Genomic DNA, 10,376 nt, shown 5'->3' with positions numbered 1-10,376 from the left:
ACTCTGTGCTGCAGAATTGTTAAGATGTAAAATGTTATTAACGTATTATGGAGAAAAAGATTCATTTAATCAGAGAAGAACAGTGTATTTTACATCATAGAAGACAGAATTAGAGAAGAAACTTGTCCAAAAAGAGATGGGAATAACCAACATAACTGAGTTTAGCTATTCTGAAGGAACCATAGAGAATATATTTATCAGTGTAAAGATCAGCTGACGTATACAAGGTATGTATTGAATATCAGACATTACTAAATTCTGATCTGTACAACACTTTTCCTGTGGTGCACAAGTGGGTTATTCACGTGGTGCTGAATCCTTTAACCAAGTCTTTAGCAGCTGAGTAGCAAAAAAAAAAAAAAGTTAAAGTGCACCTATGTCAATTGGCTGTGGTTCACTTTGACCCTAAGGGATATCTTAAGTCTGGGTACAGGAGATAATTTTGGTGTTTATTGGAGACAAAATTAAGCCAATTCTGCCATGATGGTGATCACAATTGGCCCATACAACAAAGTAGCCTGGACAAACAAATAAGCTTTGACAAGATCAATTTAGTATGCTTGGAAAATAGCAGCTGAGTTGTAAAAATGTGGGGTTAATGACATTGCATGTTCATAATAGACATTTGTAATGTTATGTGGCCAATTTAGTTTTAGATTGCAAGTAGAGGAATCATGTATTAAGAATTAATACAAAATATAGCTTACTTGCGCCTGCAATACTATATCCAAGTGTGTGTACTTAATCTCTAGAAAGAGCAATTGGATGGAATCATGACAGCACATACAGTCTTTGCATTTCCCTATACTGCATTTCCTATAGTATTTTGGAAAATGAGACAACTCATCCCCCCTTAGTATGACTTTTTATTATTATTTTTATTATTTCTTCCAAATGACTGACTACCTTGCTAGTTCTGTCAGTTCTGTAATGCTGAGCCATACCGATGTGTGTGTTCTCTAGTAAGCTGACTGACAACACTGAAAGAAAATAGTCCCTGCCCCATATCAATGACTGCAAGAAATGTTTTTTTTTGAAGTACTGCCACCGAAAACATGCATCTGCATCTTTAGTCATTTGTACTTTTTTTTTTTTGCTTTGTTCTAATTCATATGCCACTGTAATAGATTGTTTTTTAACTTCACTTCTAAGTCAATTGATTTTTTAAAATTATTTTTTGTATGAATTTCATTGGTATTTTTCTAATCTGGTTAGTGACAAAATTTGCCATTCATTCACATCATTCAAGTCAATTTCAGTTTTATTTAACATGTTGTCCTTTGGTTGTATTTGGCACTAGAAAAATACTCCAGAATTCAGTTTATTCTGTAAGCTGTTTATTAAATGTTTTATGCTTTTCAGACAGTAAATTAAATTTGGATAATGCTTTTTTTCCTCTCCTCCTCGTTTCCAATTTATTAGTATCACTGCTGTTGTTTCTTTCTTAAGCTAAAAAGGGAGAAACCCTCCATGGATTTTCAACCAGGCAGCAATGTCTTGAGACATAGCATTATGAATTTCCTACATGAGATATGAATCACTCTTTAACTTCAAATTTTCTAGTTATGTTTTGTTTAGAGTATTCCTACATTTATCATCATGGTATCAGAACAATTCCATTTATCTATTTGTAAAGACTTATTTTGGAGATTTGACAAACATCTTGTTTTCTTGAGCGCTCATCTATTTTTCAGTTATGTCAGTTTGCCTGGAAAAGGTGTTGCCACTTTTTTACAATCCTGGTCTTGCTTATTTCATTACACCATCTCATAGCACTGCTCCTGAGCTATTCAAAATAGTCTAAAGAGGGAATGAGACATGGGGTCAAAATATTTAGTGCAGTTCTGGTTTTACTTTTTTTTAAAATGTAGTTTAGAATCAAATATTTTAAACTGTATGATATTTCTTATCAGTGCTTTGCTTACTGCTGTACATGTTTCCTAACATGACAGGATTTCAGTGTTACAAAAAGCAAAGTGCTCTGAGGTTGGTAAGTTCACTTTCTGGCTAGTGAATTTTCTTATTCAAACAGACTTTAGGAGCTTTAATTAGGATAAATTGCAAGCAGTTACAGTCCTGAGATGCATAGACTTTAAATGGTTGAGCTGAACTCCCAACTCCTGCAATTCTTTATCAGTGATAAAAATAGAGGGTAACACATCAGTGCCTCACTGCTGTTTTTGAGAAAGAAAGTATTTGAAGCAGAAGATCATTATCTTATCATATGCTTTAGATTTGTTAATGTATGGGAACATGGAATTTAAAGCAGAGGTCTTTGGGCTACTTGGGGCCCTACCCCCCTTTAATCCTATCTGCCAAATAGCTCATTACAAATGGCTTAAGGTTGATAGAAGAACTTTATCTGTTTCCTATCTATGGCACAAAAACTGCTATAAATCCTGTTGTAAGATGGACTCCTTCCAGCAGGAGAACAGAAACTCAGCTATTTCTCTCTGGATACCTGCCTCCTTGAGGACTTCCTGTGCAGAAGTTATAGCGATCACTGGATGATTGGTAGCTCCACATGGACAGCTCATCACTGCAGAGTGATAGGTTGCTGGCACAAAATGTCTTTTGAATAGTCTTTTTATCTGACTGATGGTGAATAAAACCAACACTTGGATTTTTGAGAACAATAAATAAATATATAGGGACTGTTAATGTGCAGCTCCAAGTGTCTGCTGTTAGAGCAATGCCCAACACTCTGCCTTGGAAAGGAGTGAGGTTAGACCTTTTGTGACAAAATTACTTTGTTGGTATCTTCCTACAGGAAAAGTGAACCAGCCTCTTCTGCTGACAAGCTGTTTGCAGCGCAACATCTGTGTACAACCCCTACTCTGCTGGGAGGCTTGGAGCTGGCCAGCACAAACAGTGATCAAAGCAGGGCCCCATAGGAAAGGGTTGTGCTGGGGCATGAAGTGGACACTGATCTCTTGCAGATTTCTCTTTACTTTTGTTGAAAAGCTTCCTGCAGATTGTTTTAAGGCTGACATAGGCCATGCATGTTAAGGCGAGAGGAGTGAGAGTACAATGATGATGTTCACTAACAGAGAATTCAAGCAGTCAAAACTGTGAATTTACTGTAGTCACACAGGTCACCCTGACGTGCGTTTGGGTTCAGTGTATTTTCTTGTGAACTCATGGTTGAACACTACTCATACTGCAGCTGTCACTCTGTGGAACAGCTTCCAAATATTTGAAGGTAGAGTATGTTCTATATTGCCATGCCCATCTATCTGCACCTTTCACTCTGAATTCCTTATGTAAAGCTATTGGCTTGCAACCTTTTGCAGCTACAAACAGTACAAGCAAGCAATAGGTAAATCATTCCCTGCCCCAGAGAAAGTTAGTGTCTTTAAAGCTCTGCATTAAGATTGATATTATTTCTTCTTTTTTTTTTTTTTTTTTTTTTTTTTTTTTTTGAATTAACTGATACATAAACAGGCCTTTTTGGTTTGGGTGTTTGACAGAACAGATCTGATTATTGTATCAAATTACTTTTTGACAGAACAGATCAAATATCTGATTACCATATCATGTTATTTTTATAGCTGATTAATTCACTTCACTGACAAGTGATAGAAAAAAGGATGGTTTAATGCATAGAGACTCTGCTGACATCTTGCCTCCCTATTATGGCAGAATAAATATGGCATTTTTTGTCTGTAAAACTGTACCTTCCAATTTAATAACACACTATTTCATATGCTATTATTCCTTTTGGTGGTACAACCAAAAATTCTAACCAAGCCTTATTGGTTAAGCTTTCTATGCTCTTCATCCAATTCAATCTTTCAAAAATCTTTGATAACATCTAATTTCTAAAGCAGCTGTTGCACATCCAGCAACCACCTCCAGATCTCCCATCACCATTTCAGGCATGCTAAGCTCTTGTTCATTATCACGGTGACCACATTCCTATTCTTAGTAAAGTTTATTTTTTGCAGCATAGCAGCATACTCTGCTGTGGCAGCAATCCACTTACTAATTTACAACTCCACCCACTAAATGCTGCTGTGAATTATAAACTACCAAAGCAAACCATGTATTTTTAACAGCCTCAATTTTACCATCACGCCTGCTTATAAAAGTCGAAGATGTTTTTGAAGTGCAAAAATGCGAAGTTGGCATTTCAGACTATTCTCAGACCATTGGCTGTTCTTCCACAGTGAGGCTTTTTCCTCCTATCCCCACTTGAGAAGGTCAGTACGCTAACATGTTGCAAAACGCATATTGTTCCATGTCAGCATTTCATTATTTTCTAGAGGAAAAATACCTTAAGAAATCTGAAGAAAGGCCCTCAAGCTAGAAACTTTAAAATCTTTGTGCGAATCCTTTGCCAGAGCACAGGCAAACTTTCCTGATTCTATCCTGGGCTCTATTTCCATTTTGTTTCTGAACTTCTTACTATGCAGTAGGTATTAGGTGCTGTGTTTTATGAATCACATAAAATGTGGTAAGGACATGAAGAGCTGTTCACTTGCAGCTGTTTAGTTAGTTTTGAATTTGGTTGTGTACTAACAGAGAGGATGTTTGAACTTCGGTGGAATCTGCTGTAGCAAATTTTGTGCAGCCTGGTAATTGTTTATGGGGCATGAGGCACACCAGTAGCCCCTCTGACATAGAAGCTAACCTTTTTTTTCTTACAGATTAGTTTGTAATGACAAACCATATACTTCATGGTTTATCATATTTTGATATCCAAGATGATGATATAATTAAAGCATAAAATCCATCTCATGTTGGCAGTACCCTATCAAAGCTGTAAAGTATATTAAGTCCTCATTATTGCAGTCATATTTTCTTAAAAGTTTTGAGGCTGTGTAATTGCTTAAAAAACGGCAAGTACAGAAAGCATGTCACATTAGGGTTTAAATAGCCTGTTTTTCCTCTACTTTTGGTACTCATTGCCTATCCACAATGTAGACTGCTCTAACTTTGTGAAACAGTGAAATGACTGACAATATCGACTGACAAATAGAGTCATAATAAAATTTCAGAACCAGCTCAGCTAGGCTAAAGTGTCGAATCTTTCTCTAGAATATGCTTGAAAAACAAAGCAATACTACTGGGAAAGTTTGTTTGGAGGCCTGGTTGAGGACTGTTAGAGGCAGGCAAAGTGGTCGAGGATTAATGATTTTTCTTTTCTCCAGTGGCTTTTGCCTCCACCTTTTTATGAAACCACAGAGCTTGAGTATGCAAAAGCATCCTTGCTTTGTAAAGCAAGGAGCTGGCTCTGAAACAAGTTTGGCAGGATCAGGAGATCCTGGAATTAGAACTCTGTAGGTGGCAGCCTGGCACTAGAGAGCTGACAGAAACAATCAAGAAAGAGAGGATTGTCTTTAAGTATTATAAAATTGCTTTTATCTTGATTGAAATGAAAGCTGAATGATATGGTTCATCTTGCAATAATTTTAATCCCAGCTATGTTAAACAATCAAACAGTTTCATTCCATTTAAAATAGTTTTCCTACCCTTGTTAAATCTTGTTTTACTAAGATTATGGTTTAGGAGAAATTTTACACAGTTATTTCTGAAGAGATAGAATCCTACAGTTTCTCTACAGAGAAAAAAAAACCAGAAGTTTGAATTCTAAAAATGGAGAGTTCAAATATTGCTCTGACATCTGATGACATTCTAAACTTCGGTAATTCGACGCAATTATGCTCAAGCACTGATCTATTCTGTCAGGCATGTACATGTATGACTTGGAAAATGACATTTAAATTCTTCTTTGCATACTTGTATTTCATGGGAGTTTTCCTGAGCCAGAAGCATTCAGAGATGGTAGCCCTGCTGATTTTATTTTCATTGTGCACATATAATAATGGAGGGGAAATGTGGTTGTCTTCTAATGACATGTTTCTAGTAGGCCCATCATCCCAAGATCTGAAATAAATCCCAGAGACAGAAATGAAAACTTCATGCTGTTGTTTTGCAGAAGACATCATTTGCATCATACTAGGTATTTGTTGATAGCACTCTTGGCGTTGTTTCCCTACTGAATTTTGCATGCTTCAGCGATGCTTACATTCTGGATGCTGTTCAGGGAACTGGGAACAGTGGTACAAAGTGCAGTTCCTGTGTTTTGGTAAAATACTGCTTGCTGCAATTCAGCTCTTCTGGCTTCCTTTAGCAAGGCAGCATCTGGAAATGGGATAGATTTATGATTTTTGTACAGGTCTTGTTTCTTTCTAGCACTCCAATCATTTCACTGTTCGTGGCATCATACTCAGGGCTGAATGGTAGACATCAAAAATCCCTGTTCCCTTCTGTCTTCTCACTATATTTAATAATCTAAAATTCTGTGTTAAAACAGGAACTTTTCTCTAGCCTGTTTGGCCTCCTTTTCAGCATCACATAACAGAAACATAGCAGCCCACCCTGTGAAGGTGGGTTTTGTGAAGATACTTTATTTTAAAACAAAGTGCAAAACCTTCAAGTATCCACGCACCCAATTTTTCACGAGCCCTCAAAGCATCCATACTGTCTGTGTCTTTTGTCATATGCGCACTCCTTGATCTAATCACAGCAGTTTCTAGAGGACACCTTGCTTCTCTTTTCTTTGAGCTACAGTAAAGCTGTTTAAACTTTTTTTTTTCTTCTGAGAGAAACAACAACAAAAAATGTATAATTTTCTAGAACCTACAGAGGAAATTTGCTTTACATCCTGTTATTTACATTAGTTGTGCAGGTTTCAGAAACTGTGGATGATGTACTTCCCAGAGCTTATACGATTCTACAGTAAAGACTGTTTTGAAAAGCCATTTCCACCCCCCTCCCAAGACTGTTTTGAAAAGCCATTTCCACCCCCCTCCCTCCCGGCGCATTTCAGTGACAGCAGTAATTTGGCCAATTAAGTGCTGGAAACAAGAAAATCATGCCCAAAAGACCTCAGTGTGAACTCAAAAATTGTCCTCTGTGGCTAATTATTTCTGTTTGCCTCTAGCACAAGCAGCCCAAACCCTAAAGCAAGACAATAGCAGAAACTGCTCTCCCTGATTCATTTTCTATTAATCTCCTTACTTATTCAGGATCATCCTAAATTTTTTGTTTGCTTTTTGGCTACCACTTTTGTTTTAAAGTGTTACAGTTATTAGTCTCATATAGGGAAAAAGCATATTTTTCTTGTAACTATTACTTCTTGGGTAACTATTGCTTTATAATAGTGAACCTTGTATTGCACGTCAGGCTTCACTTCCTAAGCATGAAAAGATTCATCTGAGAGCTGTGCGCTTGGATGAAGTATTAAGAGGTTTGTACAAGGTTGCCACATTTGATTCCAGATTTTGGTGATTTAACTTTGGTCAGGGATGATGCAAATGGAGTACTTCCAGCAAGAGATCATAGCGAAGGCTCATACACACTTGCAAATTTGTGTGAAAGAGCATATGGATTACAGAAACCCTTCCAAGGTGAATGGGGGATGGACAGTTTAGGGACAATGTCTCAATGTCTGACTATGCAATCAAGTTGCTCTTAGAATGAGATTATTTCTTTGATGATAGATGAAGCCTCTGATGGGGCATATGATACGTGATCAGGCTTCCTGAATTATCTTACTGCTGTATGTATTTGATTAACCATTCAGAAGCTCACGTTCTTGAATGTAAAAATTTGGAATTAATTATGCTTGTTTAACATTTATCACACTGGAACAGATTAACCATCCTTTGAAGTATATTGTTTCCATACCAATATATTACTCAAGATTAACAGAGTTATCAAAATTTTATTAACAAAAAATCCATAGGCTATGAAAAAAGGCTTTCTGGGTGTGTGACAGTCTTGGAGGTTTCCTTAAAATCGATGAACTGCTCTGTTTATTTTGATTCTAGAATGGCTTTTGATGGTATTCTGTTTGCTACTTGAATGTGCTCCTAATCATTGCTAGCACAGAGCATGTCTCCAGGTGCACAGCGATGAAGGAACATATGGAGATTCAGTCCTACGTTTGTACGAGAAACATGCAAATGTTCAACACGCAGGTTTACAATGGATTTTGTGAGCAAAGTGAGAGTGCGAATGTTTGTGGCTGCAGCAATTGTGCCCTCATTTCAAAATATATTCCCTTTTGTCTGGTGTAGCCCTTATTCCTAGTTAAAATGAAATAATACTCTCATACAGAAATATCTTAGAACTGCTTGGGTTTGTTCTTCTTCCCCTCCCTTCCTTCTTTAAAAATAAAATTTGCATACAATTTCCTGGGGAAAGAACCTCACAAATTTGTGAGCTTCGTTATCTCTACTTGGAAGCTGTACACAGCTTTTTCCATACAACTTCAGTCATGCTTTTGTTCTTAGTTGAGAAGAAACAACGGTCACTGTCCCTGGGGGTGTTTAAGGAAAGGTTGGACGTGGTGCTCAGGGACATAGTTTAGTGGGTGATACTGGTGGTAGGGGGATGTTTGAAGCAGGTCATCTTGGAGGTCTTTTCCAGCCTTTATGATTCAATTAAAGGCAAAAAACAACAGCAACAACAACAAAAAAAAGTTTTAATTCAGACAATGTGTTACATTACATTGAGCAACTCCTGTTCTTACACTTAGCATCTACCTAATACATTATTTGCTATTCTAGATCTAATAGTACTTGTTAGAGTCAACAGCTGTGGTTTTATTAAAAATCTATAGGAATTTCTCCAGTGACAAGAACAAGGCCGGGACCTTGTCACAGACTTTCCTACTCGGTGTACATGAAGTAAATGTCTATTCAGAACTATAGAGAACTGTGGACTGTTTCAACCTGGCCATAAACAAGTACGGTACTATTTTAGGTGGTGATCCTGTTCCAGGTCCTTAGCTTGCCCACTTGAAAATATCTCTATTAAGTGCTCAGAGTCTAGCCCATAGGAGAAAAATAACTTCCACACAATTGACCACTTAAATCTGTCAAATGTGAGAAATTATTTTACACAACATATTTTAACTTTTGAATTTGGCAATTTCAGTGACATATTGCACCACGAATCATGTTTCTTAAATACGTCCGTAATGATGTAAAATTCATAGCATAACGCACCTGGTAACCACCTGACAGTGTCAAGGCATTTGATTTTACTTTTAGACCTCTTATTCCACTGTGTAAAACTTAGCATTACCATCATCTTATTTAATGTGCATATGCACTGGCAAATACAAAATTTATATTTTGAACTGCACACCTGTTTGTGGGTGACTATTGACTGACCATATTTTTGAGATTAGAAACAACAGACTTCGTGTGCATATGAACGCCTCTCAGAAGAACATATTGCTGACAGCTGCTTTATTCACTAGGTACTAAAACATTAGAAGAAGCTATATTTAGATTCCTTTAGATACATATTCAGGGGTTTTGTAATTCTTAGTGTAACCTTAATCTGCAAAATGAAATGATAACTTGGGGTTGACTTTTTGGAGCATCTCCTCAAGAAAGAATGTAGAATAGCCTTTCAATTTTACTGATCTTGTTAACTAAAACCTTCTTAATTAACACATCGATCATATAAAAGAACAGAGATAATGATTGAGCTTGGTAAAATTAGATGAAAATTTAATTTGCACATTGAACAGTAAAACTTTACATATAGCACTAAAGGAATTCCAGACTCAGTGAATGCCCTGGTAGAAATTACTTATGTGTTGTTCTACCTTATTTTTCCAGAATACTCACTGTACATTGGTCTTTGCTCATTTGCCTCAATTTGCTTTGAAAAGTTCTCTTTCTCCAGTAGCACTTACCATCTTCATCAAGAGCTATAAAGTTTATGGAACTACCTACGGAATGTAGTACCTCCTAACATTAATCTGGAGTTAAATAGTTTCCGGCTTTTGTAAACTCCAGTTCAACTCATCCTAGAATAACAAATCACTTTAAACAGACAATTTCCTTCTCTTATTTACAGCTGACCTCTGGTGAGTTGCTGCAGCTAACTATTTGGGCAGTTAGCAACCTGTATATGCATGTACATCTGTCAGATTTTTATTTAATCTTAACATTATTGTGTTTAAACAATGTTCACACTCAAATTTAGTGTTGTATTTAAGACTTGCTAAGTTCAAATTGCCTGCCTCTAGTTTGATGTTTCAGAGCCCAACAGTTTTTGAATTATTCCAACAAGTCTTAAGGTAAATATTTTGGGAAACAGATGTTATATGGGGAAATATTTTTACCATTATTAATTTTATTGTTTACAGAGAGATTTTGTTCAGAGTGACGCTGTCCCAACCCCATGGGAAAGCACAGTAAAGCTCAGATTCTACACTGGCTTACAACTGGAGCACTAAAAGAGAGAGCATGATCAGATCATTTCCATTGTGTTTAATTTCCATAGTCCGTATAACAGAAATTGTGGGGAGAAAAAAGTTAAGGGACTGCCAAATCCATTGCTGATCT

Source organism: Aythya fuligula, chromosome 8 (genome assembly GCF_009819795.1).
Source record: "Aythya fuligula isolate bAytFul2 chromosome 8, bAytFul2.pri, whole genome shotgun sequence".
Classification (NCBI taxonomy): Eukaryota; Metazoa; Chordata; class Aves; order Anseriformes; family Anatidae; genus Aythya; species Aythya fuligula.
Note: the sequence above shows the minus strand (reverse complement) of the source record.